Source organism: Aotus nancymaae, unplaced genomic scaffold (assembly GCF_030222135.1).
Source record: "Aotus nancymaae isolate 86718 unplaced genomic scaffold, 86718_ANA_hifiasm-v0.15.2.pri h1tg000076l, whole genome shotgun sequence".
Taxonomy (NCBI): domain Eukaryota; kingdom Metazoa; phylum Chordata; class Mammalia; order Primates; family Aotidae; genus Aotus; species Aotus nancymaae.
This window is the reverse complement of record NW_026988491.1, coordinates 7960941-7977041: the sequence shown is the minus strand read 5'-3', so window position 1 is coordinate 7977041 and position 16101 is coordinate 7960941. Positions and strand designations below refer to the sequence as shown.

The 16101-nt window shown below is 41.7% G+C and overlaps 1 long non-coding RNA gene across 1 annotated transcript; it reads right to left on the bottom strand.

The window, feature by feature from the left end:
• Positions 1–35: 35 nt before the first annotated feature.
• On the bottom strand, positions 36–2437 carry LOC110567973 (uncharacterized). The gene is made up of 3 exons (XR_002478305.2): positions 2338–2437; positions 1741–1869; positions 36–270 (listed from the first exon to the last, which is right to left on the bottom strand). It is a non-coding gene; the product is annotated as an uncharacterized LOC110567973 (long non-coding RNA).
• Between the last annotated feature and the right edge of the window lie 13664 nt (positions 2438–16101).

Genomic DNA, 16101 nt, shown 5'->3' with positions numbered 1-16101 from the left:
AGTTCCGCACTTTGCGAGCTGTGCAGAAATTCTTACTCAGACTGTTGGAACAATAAGGACATCTGTTGGCCCACAGAGTGGGAAGCTTCAGGATTGGCTTTATCCAGTGGTCTCTGTGATTCTCCTGGCCGTTCCCACCCCTGCACTAGTGTCACACACAAGGTGTTTGTGAGGTGGTTGCAGCATCCCCAGACCTCAAATCCACGCACTGCAGTGTCAAAGGATCAACTGTCTCCTGCTGATGCTTTCTCTAGAGAATGAGGACAGTATCTGCAGAAGCCCCGGAAAATTTCCCCTTGCACCTTTTTTATTCAAATGTTTGCTCATTTCTGAACTAATCCCTATAGCTGGCAAGATGCTCTGCACTAATTGGCTTAGGTCAGAATTCTCCCACTGGAAATGGAGATGTGATTTCTGTGACTAGCTCACATTAATCAGGCCCCACCCTAGAGATAGTGTGGGGTAGACATTGGAAAGTCAACAGCAATTGTCTGGCCTTGGACATGTTATTTAACTCCTCTGAGCATCAATATCTCCACTTAGAAAATGAGAACAGTCAGACACTTTTGGTGGTGGACAGTATCTGAGATAATTTATATGAAATGACAAAATTTGATGCTGAACACTTAGGGGATGAGTAAGTGTGTTAGTTCACTTTGCATTACCATAAAGTATTAGCTGGGTAATTTACAGAGAACAGAGGTTTATTTGGCTCATGGTTCTACAGAATGTGCAAGAAGCATGCTTCTGGTGAGGGCCTCAGGAAGCTTACAATTATGGCAGAAGGTGCAGGTGGAGCAGGTGGTGTCACATGACAAGAGTGGGAGCAAGAAGGAGAGGAGGAGGTGCCAGCTCCTTTAATCAACCAGATCTCCAGTGAACTCATTATTGCAAGGAGAGCACCAAGCCATTCATGAGAGATCTGCCCACATGAATCAAACACCTCCACTCTCACTAGGCCCCACTTCCAACATCGGAGATCACATTTCAACATGAGATTTGGAGGCAACAAACATTGAAACTATATATCAGTAAGTGAATAAATGTTTGATAAAATCCATTAATTAACTAATTAACGTTTCTTTCAGGTAGCAATAACCAAATAGATTAACATTTCCTCATCTCCTTCTGGCTGGACATTTTGGCAGAGGATGACTTAAGAAAGTCCTTGAATCAGGCATGGTGGTGCATGCCTGTAGTCTCAGCTAGCCAGGAGGCTAAGACAGGAAGATCATTTGAGTCCAGGAGTACCAGGTTGCAGTGTGCCATGATCATTCCTATGAATAGTCACTCCACTCCTGCTCGGACAACATAGCCAGATCCTGTCTGCTAACCTTTTTTTATTTTTTTTGAGACAAAGTTTCACTCTTGTTGCCCAGGCTGGAGTGCAATGGTGTGATCTCAGCTCACTGCAACCTCTGTCTGCCAGGTTCAAGTGATTCTTCTGCCTCAGCCTCCCAAGCAGCTGGGGTTACAAGTGCTATGAGCACACACCTCCATGCCTGGCTAATTTTTTGTATTTTTAACAGAAATGGGGTTTCACCATGTTAGCCAGGCTGGTCTTGAATTCCTGACCTCAGGTGATCCACCCACCTCGGCCTCCCAAAGTGCTGGGATATAGGTGTGAGCCACCACACCCAGCCAACATTTTTTTTTTAATTTAAAAAAAGAAAGTCTTTGAAACAGAGTTAAGCATGTCAAGAGTTTGCCAGAGAAAAATCCCAACTTTAGCAACCAAACCTGGCTTGTTAGATGGTGAAGAGATGGGGCTCTGTGTTGAGACTTCCTGGGTTTGAATCCAAAACCTTCAACTTACTGGCCATGTGACCTTTGAAATGTGACCTCCTCTCCCCAAGCCTGTTTTCTTCTCTGTGAAATGGGTCAATAAGAGGCAACCTTCGTTAAACACAATGTATTGGACAGATGTTAAACAGTTCACAGGTAGAATTTTATTAAATCCTTTCGACAACCCCATCATCCTGGCACTTTTATTACTTCATTATAAAGATAAGAAAACTGGGTCATGTGGAAGTTAAGTTACTTGCCTAAATGTGGAGCCACAACCTTAATACAAATAACCTAGCTTCAGAGCATGTATTCATAATAATTAAATTCTACTGCCTCTCAGTAGTAACAGTAGACACCTCAGGGATTTTTGTGGTGATAAATGACATAAGACATGTACAATGCTCAGGAGGCTCAGCAGCAGTAGTATAATTGCTAATAATAATGATAGTAATTATTATTATTACTATGTGAAGGTAAATATTTCTACACAAGCCCAAAACTTCCACCCCACTGTGAGAAAAATCTTTGCCATAGATTTGATGTATCTACATGATTCTCCTAGTTCCCCTGCTCCCAAAGAAAAAGTCCAACTTTTTTCCTGATCCATCCCCCAATCCCCCATCCTGCCTGCCCCACTGTGCACAGAGATAAGTCTGCTCACCCAGGTCTCTGTGCCTTTGCTCATGTCATTACTTGTGGTGGCAATTACTTATGTGTCATTACTTGTGCTCATTGGCAAACTCCTCCTTTTGCAGATGAACCACTGCTTCCTCTATGCCCTGGGGTCACCAGGCAGAGCTCTCTACCAACTTGAGCTATAATCACTTTCAGTTACATGTGTCTGTCTCCATTGTGGTGCTGGAATGGGGCACTATGTCTAGTAATTTTTCTTTCTCCAGTGCTTGATACAAAGCTGGCACATAATATATACTCAGTGGATGTTTGTTGAATGAATCAGTGACTCACAATTAGGATGACTGCCTACTGAGTACTGACTGTATAGCAGGAAACACCCTAGGTGCCTCATGTGCTGCATTACAGTTACGGTTACCAATTGCATACACATAATTTAGATGAATTTAGATGAAAATAGAGGGAATCTATAGAACCATAGAACCTGACCGGTAGCTATATAGTGTTTGCTTTATAAATATATAATGTAGTACATTTTATTCAGTCTTCTGTTTTATTCATTTTCTGTGTGCATGATGTCTCAATTTTTGATTATTTTAATTCATTTTTCAAGCTTTGAACTAAAAAGTTGGTGGCAAACAAAAAAATCCCAAGGAGAAAATCATAAAACTAAATGAAGTCTTTAAGGCATATATTCGTATTTTAGAGACAGGGTCTCGTTCTAGGGTACAGTGGCACAATCATAACTCACTGTAACCTTAACCTCCTGGGCTCAAGTGATCCTTCCTCCTCAGCCTCCCTAGTAGCTAGGTCTACTGGTATGTGCCACTGGTTATTGCTACCCAGCTAATTAAAAAAAATTTTTTTTTTTTAGAGACAGGGTATTGCTTTGTTGCTTAGGCTGGTCTCAAACTCCCAGCCTCAAGTGATTCTCCCATTTCAGTCTCCTAAAGTGTTGGAATTATAGGCATGAGCCACTGCACCTGACTAAATGTAGCCTTTTAAGTGATTTTTTTTTTTTTTTTTAAGACCAAGTCTTGCTCTGTAACCCAGGCTGGAGTGCAGTGGTGTGAACATGGCTCTCTGCAAGCCTCGACCTCCTGGGCTCCAGTAAGTCTGCCTCAAGCTCCCCAAGTAGCTGGGATTACAGGTGCATGCCACCACTCCCAGTTAATTTTTGTAGGGATGGGGTTTTGCCAGGTTGCCCATGCTGCTTTCGAACTTCTGAGCTCAAACAATTTGCCTGCCTTGGCCTCCCAAAGTGCTGGGATTAAAGGCATGAGCCATTGCACCCAGTGTGATATTTGGAAATATTAAAATATGTCATTAAATCTTAACATTTGCTTTAATTGTGGCTTAAAATGCAAATGTCATTAATAATTTTTTTTTAATGTTTGAAAGACTTTGGAAGTGCTGACTGTGAATCTGAGCGAGAGAGTATCATAGAAATATGACCTGAACTCTTCAATAATGATTTAGTCTCTTACTCTTGCATTGGAAGATTTTTCAGTTCAGTGGCCCCCATTGCAGTGTGTGAATGGTTTTTCTCTCAAGTATGGGGAAACATTGGGATGGAAACCAACCCTGAATTATTCTTGTTGTCTGGGAAAAACTACATGGACATTAAAATGTTAGATCATCTGAAGAAAGTAAATTTTGACCTCTCTAGTCATTTCTTACTGACCTCTTTCTCAATAAAGCTTTATTGAGATGGGAAAAATATATTTGGTTGGTGCAAAAGTAATTGCAGTTTTTGCTATTTAAAAGTAATGGCATGGCCGGGTGCAGGGGCTCACACCTGTAATCCCAGCACTTTGGGAGGCTGAGGCAGGTGGATCACCTGAGGTCAGGAGTTTGAGACTAGCCTGGCCAACATGGCAAAACCCTGTCTCTACCAAAACACACAAAAATTAGCTGGGTATGGTGGTGGGTGCCTGTAATCCCAGCTACTCGGGAGGCTGAGGCAGGAGAATAGCTTGAATCTGGGAGGCAGAGGTTGCAGTGAGCCAAGATCGAGTGACTGCACTCTAGCCTGAGTGACAGACTGAGACTCTGTCTCAAAAAAAAAAAAAAAAAGTAATGGCAAAAACCGCAATACTTTTGTACCAACCTAACAGTAACAGAATTGAATTTCCAGCTGAAACCCACTCCCACCTGGACTCTTGTGAACCAGTCCTCATTCTGAGCTACCGGCCCAGATCATTCGTTCGGGGCTTAGCAGTTTGTGTTGTTGGTCATCTTTTTGTTTTGTCCACATTTTCTACTGATACTCTCACCTGCTGGAAGGTGAGTTACTGAAGCAACCCTGTCTTTTTCACCTCTGTATCCCCAGCCATTTCCCGGATGCTGGACAGCAGAAGTGCCTGATCAGTGGGTGCTGATTGAACCTGACTCTATGAAGCAATGGCTCCCATAGGCCATAATGGAATTCCTTTCTCCACCATTAACAGCTCACATCGTTCAGGGCCTGAGAGTGAGTTTGGAGACCTGGCATTTGGAGAGCTGCTTGGACAAACCGAAAGAAAGCCTGGCCCAGAAAAAAAACTCGAACATCATCTGGGCTTACATTTTCATCTTGCAACTGAGGAAAGGGAGACTCTGAGCAGGTAAGGGTATCATTCATTTGACGTCCCTGGTAAGCAATGAAGTTGAGACTAACCCTCATGCCACTTGGCTTCCAGCCCAGACTCCTTCCCCTTTGTCACCAGGCTTTTCTGCTCCAAGAGATATATGCTACTCCTTTTATACTGGCACAGAACATTTCCAAGCTGTTAAGCATTGTGCCATCTCCAGGAAGAGAAGCCTCCTCCCAGCCTGTCTTAGGAGAGCTCATTTTTCACTTACAGCTCTTGGCAATAAACAACTCAGGCGCAACGGGATGTTTCTTACAAGGAGCAGCCACGCAGTGATTGCTCCACTCTGAGGGTCTGACTCAGCCCTTCCTCAGCTTTTGGGCTTATTTTAGCCCCACATTTCTGGAGGAGGAAATGAGAACATGATCAAGAATTATGTGGGAAGAGCCTGGGGCCCTCCAGTTCTCTCGGGGAGCCTCGGGAAGCTCCTTACAGTTCCAGCTGCTGTATAAATTCACAGCCAAGGGCTCCTACAGAATTGGGCTGCCAGCCTGGCCAGCCTGGTGGGTGTGCCCCACTGTAAGAAAGCCTGCCATTTGGAAATGAGAATTAGAGCAAAAGGATAAATTTGAGGTTGATTATTGACCTAGCAAAGAATTTCTTTCCTTTCTTTACTAAAAATGGGATAGTAGAAAGAACAAGTCTATTGAAGTCTCAGATTCTATTTATGAGCCATGAAAACTTGGGCTTGGGATTCACCTTTCTGAGACTGGGAACCATAGTCTTGGGCTGGGTCTTGAAAGACAAGGGAGGAAGGCAGAAAGGTAGTTATAGGTGGAAGAAGGGGTCTCTGCAAATGCCTGAAGATGTGAAAATGCATAACATATTCAGGGAAATGTCTGGAATGGCTGCAATCAAGTTAGACAGGGAAGGTAGATGGGATCGGTAGCAGCCTCCTCACTCTTCGTATAGCGCCTCTTGCATGTTTCTGCTCACACAATTTTGCTTGAATCACTCTCTTTACCCGAAGGCTTTCCCTGTTCTCTCCAGCTACGAAATCTTCCCATTGTCACTGGTATGTGCTCCATCTCTCCTATGGAGCATTTCTTGCTGTCCTAGGCCACAAGGTCCCCTCCACAGGCTTCTATCAGCATCTACCATCAGTGCAGCTCATTTAGCCCCTAGCCCTTTCTCTGTGTGACTGGTAATACTTCCATCTCCAACAGAATCAGAAATCATTCATATAAGAGCTTTCTTATCCTATCTGTCTTTACTCTCCCTCTATGTTGACTTTCTATTGCTAGGTAACAATTAATGGCAAACTTACAGGTCTAAAGCAACACCCACTTATTAGCTCACTGTTGCATAGGTTAGATGTCCAATGACAGCATTGATGGGTTCCCTTTGCAGGGTCTCACAAGGCTGAAATCAAGGTGTCATCCAGGCTGTGATTCTTTTTGGATACTCTGGGGAAAAAAATCCATTTCTGTATTAGTCTGTTTTCACACTACTGATAAAGACATACCTGAGACTGAGTAATTAATAAAGAAAAAGAGGTTTAACTCATGGTTCCACATGGCTGGGGAAGCCTCACAATCATGGCAGAAGGTGAAAGGCACATCTTACATGGTGGCAGACAAAAGAGAAGTGGTAGCCAAGTGAAAAAAACCATCAGATCTTGTGAGATGTATTCAGAACCATGAGAACAGTATGGGAGAAACTGCCCCCATAATTCAATTATCTCCCACTGGCTCCCTCTCACAGCATGTGGGAATTATGGGAGCTGCAATTCATGATGAGATTTGGGTGGGGACACAGCCAAACCCTATCAACTTCCAAAGTCATTGAAGTTGTTGGCCAAAATCAGCTCCTTGAAGTTGTAGGATAGAGGTCCCTGTTTCCTTATCAGGGGCTTCTCTTACCTCCCACCCACATTCCTTTCCTCATGGTCCCTATGGACAGTTCACAGCATGGTTGTTACTTTTCCAGCCCAGCAAGAGCACATCTCTGACTTCTTCCTCAGTGACCAACCTCAGAAACACTTCTGCTTTTAAAGAGCCCATTTGACTAGGTCAAGCGCACCTTGAATGATCTCCCTTTTTAAAGTGAATGTGTCACCTCATATAACCTAATCATAGGAATAATATCCATCATGTACATAGATTCAGGGATTATGTAGGGCATACACACCATGGGGGTGGGGATCCTCGGGGACATCTGAAAATTCTGCATACCACATCCTCCAAGATCCTTTCTATGAAGGAAGAAGTTTTTTCTGTCAGGGTCTGTTTCTGACTCTCCCTTGTTATCCAGGAAATGGGCAGATTTCCACACAGATGCAGTGAGAAATGGAGTGTGATTTCCTCTCCCAAGAGATTACAAGATGCAGAAAGGGCTGGGAGTGCAGGCTTATAGAAATGGAATGGGGCCTGTGAACATCAGGACTGGGGGAAGAGGAAGGAAAGGGAAACAGCTTATGGGTGAGGGGATGGACATGTGAGAGAGGCAAGCCTTCAGGCTACCACATGAATGGGAAACAGAGAGAAAGAGGCAGGAAAGAATTACAGACTTGATTTCAGGTAAACATTTGGTAGGAAAAAGAATGAGAAAGGAAATTGAAAGGAATTTAAAAAAAAGATTTTAAAAGCACTGCTTTCAGTTGTAAATTGCATCCTTTGGGATATGGTTTGAAAGGAACCCACAAAAACAAATTTGCTTTGAATAACATTGGTTGCTATGCTGTCTTTCCTTGAATGTGACATTGTGCAGAGACTGAGCCTGGTGACATATCTTCCTATTGCATATGTAGGTACCTTATCTGCTTGGTTAGGCTACAAGCAGGGTTGTCCTGTAACATCAAAAGAAACACCAAGCAGCAAGTTAAGAGAAGCAGTGATGGGGTGTGGCATGTGCCTGTAGTCCCAGCTACTCAGGAGGCTGAGGCAGGAGAATCGCTTGAACCCAGGAGGTGGAGGTAGCAGTAAGCTGAAATTGCACCACTGCACTCCAGCCTGGGTGGCACAGCAAAACTCCGTCTCAAAAAAAAAATTTTTTTTTAATAATAATAAAATAAAAAGAGTTCAAGTTTCAGCAAAAAAAAAAAAAAAAAGAGAGAGAGAAGCATTGATTTTCATAGAAATGTGCCATCTAACATCATGAGACATCTATTTCATTTATTAAACACAATACATAGAATCTCATTTCCAGAGACCTATGCCAATGCCAGACATATGTGAATCCTATCTGAGAGCTTTCCAAGGTCAAGAACTATGTCTTGATCATACCTATTTTCCCTAGTTCCTACTACAGAGTATATATATGAGAAAATAAGCCTTGCACTTGAACCTATTTGATTAATAAATATGATAGATAACATGTATAGATTACTTACAAAATTTCAGATAACATTCTAAGGTATTATTATTTTTCCTGTTTTGATTATGAAAACTGAGGCACAGAGAGGTTAAGTGACTTGCTCAAGTTCACACAGCTAATAAATGCTAAAGCCAGAAATTTAATGTAAGCATTTAGGTCTTTAGTTTATGCACTTGCCATAAGCGATGAACCTCTAGTACGGAACAGTGAGGATAATATACTGCAGGTCTTCTACCTCCAAGGGAATAAGCCCCCGAATGGATGTGGAAGAAGTTAATGCAGAAGCTCCCTGGGCACCATGTATTTTCTAGAAGCACTGGAGAACAAGCTGCAATCTCTAAGCTCTTGCTACTATATGGTGGTGAACCAGGAGCATCAGAACACCAGGGAGCTAATTAAAAATGCAGAATGAATGAATCTGCACCTGATGAGTCATTCTGCACCTAATGACTCAAACTCTGCTTTTTGACAAGATCACCAGGTAATTCATGTACATATTAACGTTGAGTAGCACCACTCTAAAAATATTACCTAGACCAGTACAGTCCAATAAAACTTTCTGCAAGGTAGAAATGTTCTATCTCTATACTAGTAACTAGCCACAGGTAGCTATTACACTCTTGGGCCACATGGCTATTAAGCACATATGACCAGTACAGCTGAGGAAGTGATTTCCTTATGTTCTTTTGATAAACTTAGATTTATTCATTTATTTGTCTAATTTTTAATATTTTTTTTAGATGGAGTCCCACTCTGTCACCCAAGCTGGAGTGAAGTGGCTCAATCTCTCAGCTCACTGCCTCAGCCTCCTGAGTAGCTGGGATTACAGGCATATACTCCCATGCCTGGCTAATTTTTAAAATTTTTTTTTAAGTAGAGATGGGGTTTTGCCATATTGGCCAGGCTAGTCTCGAACTCCTGACCTCAGGTGATCCACCCACCTCAACCTCCCAAAGTGCCAGGATTATAGGTGTGAGCCACTGCGCCCCACCAAACTTGGATTTAAATAGCCTCATGTGTCTAATGGCTACCATTTTAGATAGTATAGATTCTAGATTTATTGTTCCCCTCTGTTTATTTCACTGTGATCCAATAATCTGTGTTAAGTTAGTGTCCAATCTTGAAACAGCTGTTATGGAAATGCAGTGGAGGATTTTGTTTCTCCTCCTGACTTGGAGTGCATCATAGGAAGCATGGAATCATAGCACTGAAAGCATTTCATGATCTGGCCAACCCTGTTCCAGGCCTGGCACACCTATGTGCTTCTTCAGCAATCTGTGCATTTTCCTATGCTCAATATTTAGTGTCATCCTCTGCCAACTGCAAGCTGTCCAAGCCTACAATAAAACCTTATTAGAAAACATAATATAACCTTCAGGGTGCCCTCAGGCATAAGTAAGAGGGAAATATTGTTCACTGGAAGCACACCTTGCCCACCTTCTTATTTTAAATTAGCATCCTCCTCTTCCACACTCCTTAGCTATTTTCCATGCCTTATTTTGCTCTATACCATTTGACACGTATTTGGAAGGATAGAAAATGTTTTTCCTCTACCCTCCTAGGTTCTCTGGCTTGGACCCTGCAAATTAGACTGACACAATTTAGATTAACAGGAGAGAAACAGAGTTTATTAACACATGACGGAAACCTGATAATGAGTAACTCAAAGGGGTGGTTGGAATTTGGGCTTATGTAGCATCTTAACAAAGAGCAATAAATTTGTAGATAAATGCTTAGACAAAGGATAAAGTTTTAGGCTTCTTAGGCCTCCCAGGTTGGCATCTGTGGGAAGGTAAGCAAATGGGGAAACTAACAGTGTAAAGCTTGTTTATTCAGTTACATCTTGGTACTCACATTCTGTCCTCTTCACAGCCATGAAACTTACCTGGGGAAGGTACGGTTGGGGGTGGGATTTATAAAAGTCCTCATTTCTCAGAAGTTTCCACTTTTAGTTAGAGAAGGCAAGCTCTAGGAAGGCTTCTTTCTGCATCTATTGAATCACAAATGCCTCCAGCATAAAGTAATATTTGTGCCAAAGTGGTGCATTTTGGGGTGGCATATTTTGATCCCCTCTACATACTATATATATATATATATTTTTTTTAAGTTTATTTATTTAATTTTTGAGACAGGGTCTTGCTCTGTCACCCAGGCTGAAGTGTAGTGGTGTGATCATAGCTCACTGTAGCCTCAAGCCTCAAGTGATCCTCCCACCTCAGCCTCCAAGGTAGCTGGGACCACAGTCATGTGCCATCCTTAATTTTTTGACTTTTGGTAAAAAAAAAAGGTCTCACCATGTTCCCATGCTGGTCTTGAACTTCTGAGTTCAAGAGAGCTTCCTGCCTTGGCCTCCCAAAGTGTTGGGATTACAGACATAAGCCACTGTGCTTGGCTTACATATTTTACTAGCTTATTTGTATGGCTTTATTTCAATGAAAGCTTTATGAAGGCAAATACTGTGTTTAAGATAGAAAAATAGACATTCCAATGGTTCTGTGTATCCAGTTATATAGTAACGGCTACCATATAATTAAGTTCTTGATGTATGCAAGGGCCATTCAAAGTACTGGACAAACATATCATTTAATTTCCTCAACAACCCTGAGAGATCTGTGGTATTGTACCCATTATTTTAGATAAAGAAACTGATAGTCAGAAAAAGTACAACCACTTTCCTATTTGACCTCAACTGTTAATTATTTAATTAGCTATAGCCATATTAGAAATAATTGGGATAACAAAGATCTCTTAATAGGAGGCACTGGAGCTGATAATGCTAATATCCAGAGAAAAGGAGCTAATTATCTTGGAAAGAGGTGTCTTCAGAGGCTATTAAGATACAGAACTCTGTATTGACTTATGCTTTACTTGGGGAAAATTCAAATTAAACTTGATTGTCTCTTCTGCTGCTCCTTTTCTCCATATTAATAGTTTAATCTGCATAGTGGGTGTTGGATGTGCACCTTACGGCTGTTTATAGCAATTGGTGAAGTACTTAACATTTTAAAGAAATTAACTGTCTGGTGAAGAGGACTCCAGAGGACAAAAGAGCAAGGTATAGACAGGATGTCTGATAATTCTGGCATTCTGGAAGAAGGAGGATAAATGGAGTCGCTTTCTCCTGGTTCTCCTCCAGACTTGCTGACTTCTCTCATTTTCAGCAATTGTTTCTTTTTTTGCTAATTCCCTAAATGTAGATGTACCCACAGCTTATCCTTGGCCATCTCTTCCACCAGTGCTGTGTTTCCTCCATGGGGTATTTCATCCATCTTGTGTCTCAGGAGGCAAGGTAAAGGGGCCCAGGGGAGGGGCATAAAAACCCCAAGACACCCAAGGGTGGTATTTAAACACACATTCCTTTCCTTTATGTGTGTGTGGAAAATCCTCCAATTCCAGCACAAGAAACCTCTGGAGAGTTACTTGGGGATTCCCCAGTCTTGCCCAGATTAAAACTATAGCCAATCGCCTGCAGTAAAAGAAGAGATTTGAACATACCCAGTCATTGAGTGAATAGACCCAGATACTTCCAAAGCCCTCCAGATCTTGTTATGAGGTTAGGCAGCCAGAACATAGGCAGATCACTTGAACTCCTCCTCCCCATAGTACTTGCCCATGACTCCAAACCACCTCTACAGCCTGAGGAGCTGGACCTGGAGCCCATAAAACATCTCTCCTTTATTTCTTAATTTGTTGAAGAAAATAGAAAAAAATCCCTGGAGATTCTGTATAGTCTTATTAAGGATTTAGAAGAAAAGCATAAAGACTATTTCTGCTAGGGATTCAAGAAGCTGGATTTTGTGAGATTTGAAAATGAAACTCTATAGTGGATAGTGGAAGGAAAAGAGTATTAAAGGAACAGAGGAGATAAAGAAATTAACTTTGAATCTCTATGAGGTGCCAGGCAACTATAAACACACCAAATCACTCAACTCTCACAACAAATCTCCAAGGTTGGTATGATCAGATGTAGATGTACAAGTAAAGGTTCAGAGAGACTAAACCACCTCTCACACAACACTGAAGGGGCAGAGCTGGGATTTTTGTCCACGTCTATCTGACTTCAGTCTTTTTGCTCTACGATGCTATCACCTAGAACCTGGCCCAGTTGAAGGATAGAATGTCTCTTTTTATTTTTATTTATTATTTATTTATTTATTTTTGAGATGGAGTCTCACTTTGTCACCCAGGCTGGAGTGCAGTGGTGGGATCTTGGCTCATTACAGCCTCTGCATCCTGGCTTCAAGGTATTCTTCTGCCTCAGCCTCCCAAGTAGCTGGTGTTACAGGCACCTGCCACCACACCTGGCTAAGCTTTGTATTTTTAGAAAGGATCGGGTTTCACCATGTTGGTCAGGTTGGTTTTGAACTCCTGACCTCAAGCAATCCACCCACCTTGGCCTCCAAAAGTGTTGAGATTACAGGCATAAGCCACTGTGCCAGGCCCAAGGAAGGGATGTCTCTAGCCTGGTCTCTCTCAGCCGGACACACTTGGGTTACCTTCTGGAGATCAAGTAGATAGACCTAGAGCAGAGTCAGAGTAGAGAGACCCGATGCTGGACATATTTGTCATGTGAGAAATTATAGCAGGAACTGGAGTTGATCAGCTTGGGGAAGAGAAAGTTCTAGGGATATAGCAATCATCTTCAAATATTTGAAGGGCTGTCATGAGGAAGAGATATACTTATCCTGAAAGGTCTCCAAGGGGTAGAAATAAAGATGATGGATGGCAATGACAGGCCGACAGATGTCAGCTCTATAAAAGGGAGACTTCTATCATACAGGACTAGAAAGATGGCTGCCTTGGGAAGAAGAGAGCTCCCTATCACCAGGGTGTCCAAGAGGAGGCAAACTGACTATATGGTAGCAATGCTTTCCAAAGAATTCAAGGATTGATAAGCAAGAGAACTCAATTTCCTTAAAGCCCTCTGACAGCTCTGGCAATCTAATTTTGTGGTCTATTTATACTGTCACTGCCTAAATCAGACTTGAAATAACTATGCAATAGGAACTCTAACCCCATAGTTATATCCTGTGTCAACAAATAATTTTGTTGGAAGTAAAACTCATGGTCTTTACAATGTCCTACAAAGCCCTACATGCTATGGCCCCATCACTATCACTTCACTCCAGACACATCAGCCTCCTTGCTGTGCTTTGAAAGTTCAGACATGTTCCCACCTTAGAAGTTTTCCTGTGCTATTCTCTCTGTCAGGCACCCTCTTCTCCCAAAATAACCCTGTGGTTATCTCATTGACCTTCTTCAAGCATGTGCCCAATGCCCTATTCTCAGTAAGACTTTCCTGGAGAATTTTGTTTAAATTATTACTCAACCGTACATCTCACACCTCCCATCCCCTCAATCTACTCAATTTTTTTCAGTGTTTATAATTTTCTAACATAATGAATGATGTGCTTATTTATAATTATTCATTGTCCAACTCATCCCACTAAGACAGAAGCTCCATGGCGGCACGAATTTTTTTTTTTTAATCATTTTATTCTCAGTTGACTCCCAAGCACATAAATGGTATCAGACACAAATTAATAAATATTCGTGGAATGAATAAATGGATAAATGAATGAGACTTCTTTTCATTCTCAGTCCCCTTCTTAAGAGGAAATTCTTCTGTAAGGCTACATAAAGAAGCAAAAAAAGGTCAAGCATGGTGGCTTGTACCTATAATCCCAGCATTTGGGAGAGCAAGGCAGGAAGATCACTTGAGCCCAGGAGTTCAAGACCAGCCCGAGCAACATAGTGAGACCCCATCTCTATAAAAAACTTAAAAATTAGCTGGATGTGGTGCATGTGCCTGTAGTCCCAGCTGCTCAGGAGGTTGAGGTAGCAGGATCTTCTGAGCCCAAGATTTCACGGTTGCAGTGTGCTATGATCATGCCACTGCACTCCTGTCTCAGTGACAAAGTGAGACCCTGTTTCAAAAATAAGGAAGAAGAAGAAGGAGGAGGAGGAGGAAGAAGGAGGAAGAAGAAGAAGAAGAAGAAGAAAGAAGAAAAAAGAAGAAAGATGAAGAAAGAAGAAGGAGAAGAAGGAGGAGGAGAAGAAACAACCTAGCATGGTAACACATCTACATTCAGCTGTGAGATGGATTTGGTGGTCAAAGTCAGCAAGAAGAGTTGTCTTAACATATACTCTGTTCTGAAGAAAGTGAAAGACTTATTGTCTCCAGTGTTGAACTGGAACTGGAGTTGTGATGACCTAGTTTGAAAACAGGATACTGTTGGAACACAGAGGAATTTGTGAAGAAGTAGATGGAAAGAAATCATGAAAAGAAGGAAATTCCTAGAAACTCATCCATGGGGGACTCAGCATAGATGATAACAATTGCTAACCATTTATTGAGAACTTAACATGCACCAGGCACTCTTTTAAACACTTTCTAAGGATTATCTCACACTGTAATTAACCTTGTGAAATAGGACCCACTATTATCCCCATTTTCCAGATGAGAAAAATGAGGCATGGCAAGTTAATGTGCTCAAAGCCTTACCATTACTAATCCTAAATTATAAATTCTCTAGAATTTGGGGATTCAAAACCCTCAGCTCTTGAGCCTGTGCTCTTAACTATTAAGTTCCACTGCCTGAAAAACAAATAAACAAAAGTATGATTAAGTACTAGTGTCTGGACATCTCTCTGGTATTGACTGAGCCTACACATGCTGTACCAGTAACACGGGCCTCCCTCACAACATAGCAAAGCCATCCTGCTTCCTATGACATCGATACTTTCTGAATGGTGTGGCATTCAGCCTGAGACAGATTTCCTACTGGCACAGACAAGACAAAAACACTAACATTTGGACTGTGTTTTAAAACCTATGAATAGAAATATTTTTATTTGATCCTCACAGAAAATATGTGAAGTATTATAAGCTGTCTCTCTTGAAGAAGGGAAATCTAACACACAGCTAATGAGCTGTGGTGTGGAGACCACAACCCCAGTCATTTGGCCCGAGGTGCAGTACTTTTTCCATGATGCCATGCTGCCATCAACTACAAAAAGTTGTCTAGACCACTTCAACCTCTAGTATCCCCATTAGCCTATTAAAAATAGGATATCATCTCTGTGTCATTGATCTTAAAGAATGGTTGATTATAATGCAACTATGTTTAGGTCTTAATTTTTGGGTTTCAGATGCAAAGCTGGGGTGTATATCAAGGGGGTGTGTGTGTGTGTGTGTGTGTGTGTGTGTGTGTGTGTGTGTTAGGCCTGTGCTGTCCAATACAGTAGCTACTCAGGCTCCATGTGGCTATTAAACACAGTTGATCTATGACTAGTGTTACTGAGAAGTTAAATTTTTAATTTAAAAAAAATTTTATTTTATTTTATTTTACTTTTTTGAGATAGAGTCTCACTCTGTTGCCCAGGCTTGACTGCAGTGGCACAATCTCAGCTCACAGCAACCTATGTTTCACTAATTCAAGTGATTCTCCTGCCTCAGCCTCCCAAGTAGCTGGGATTACAGACATGTGCCACCAAGCCTGGCTAATTTTTGTATTTTTAGTAGAGATGAGGGTTTGCCATGCTGGCCAGGCAGGTCTTGAACTCCTGACCTCAGGCAATCTGCTTGCCTCAGCCTCCCAAAGTGCTGGGATTACAGATGTGAGCCACCGTGCCCAGCCTAAAATTTGTATTATTAATCTAGATTTAAATTTTAAAATGGAAACATCATAAATTTTTTTTATTAACCTCAACATTATTGTTTTGATTGAAC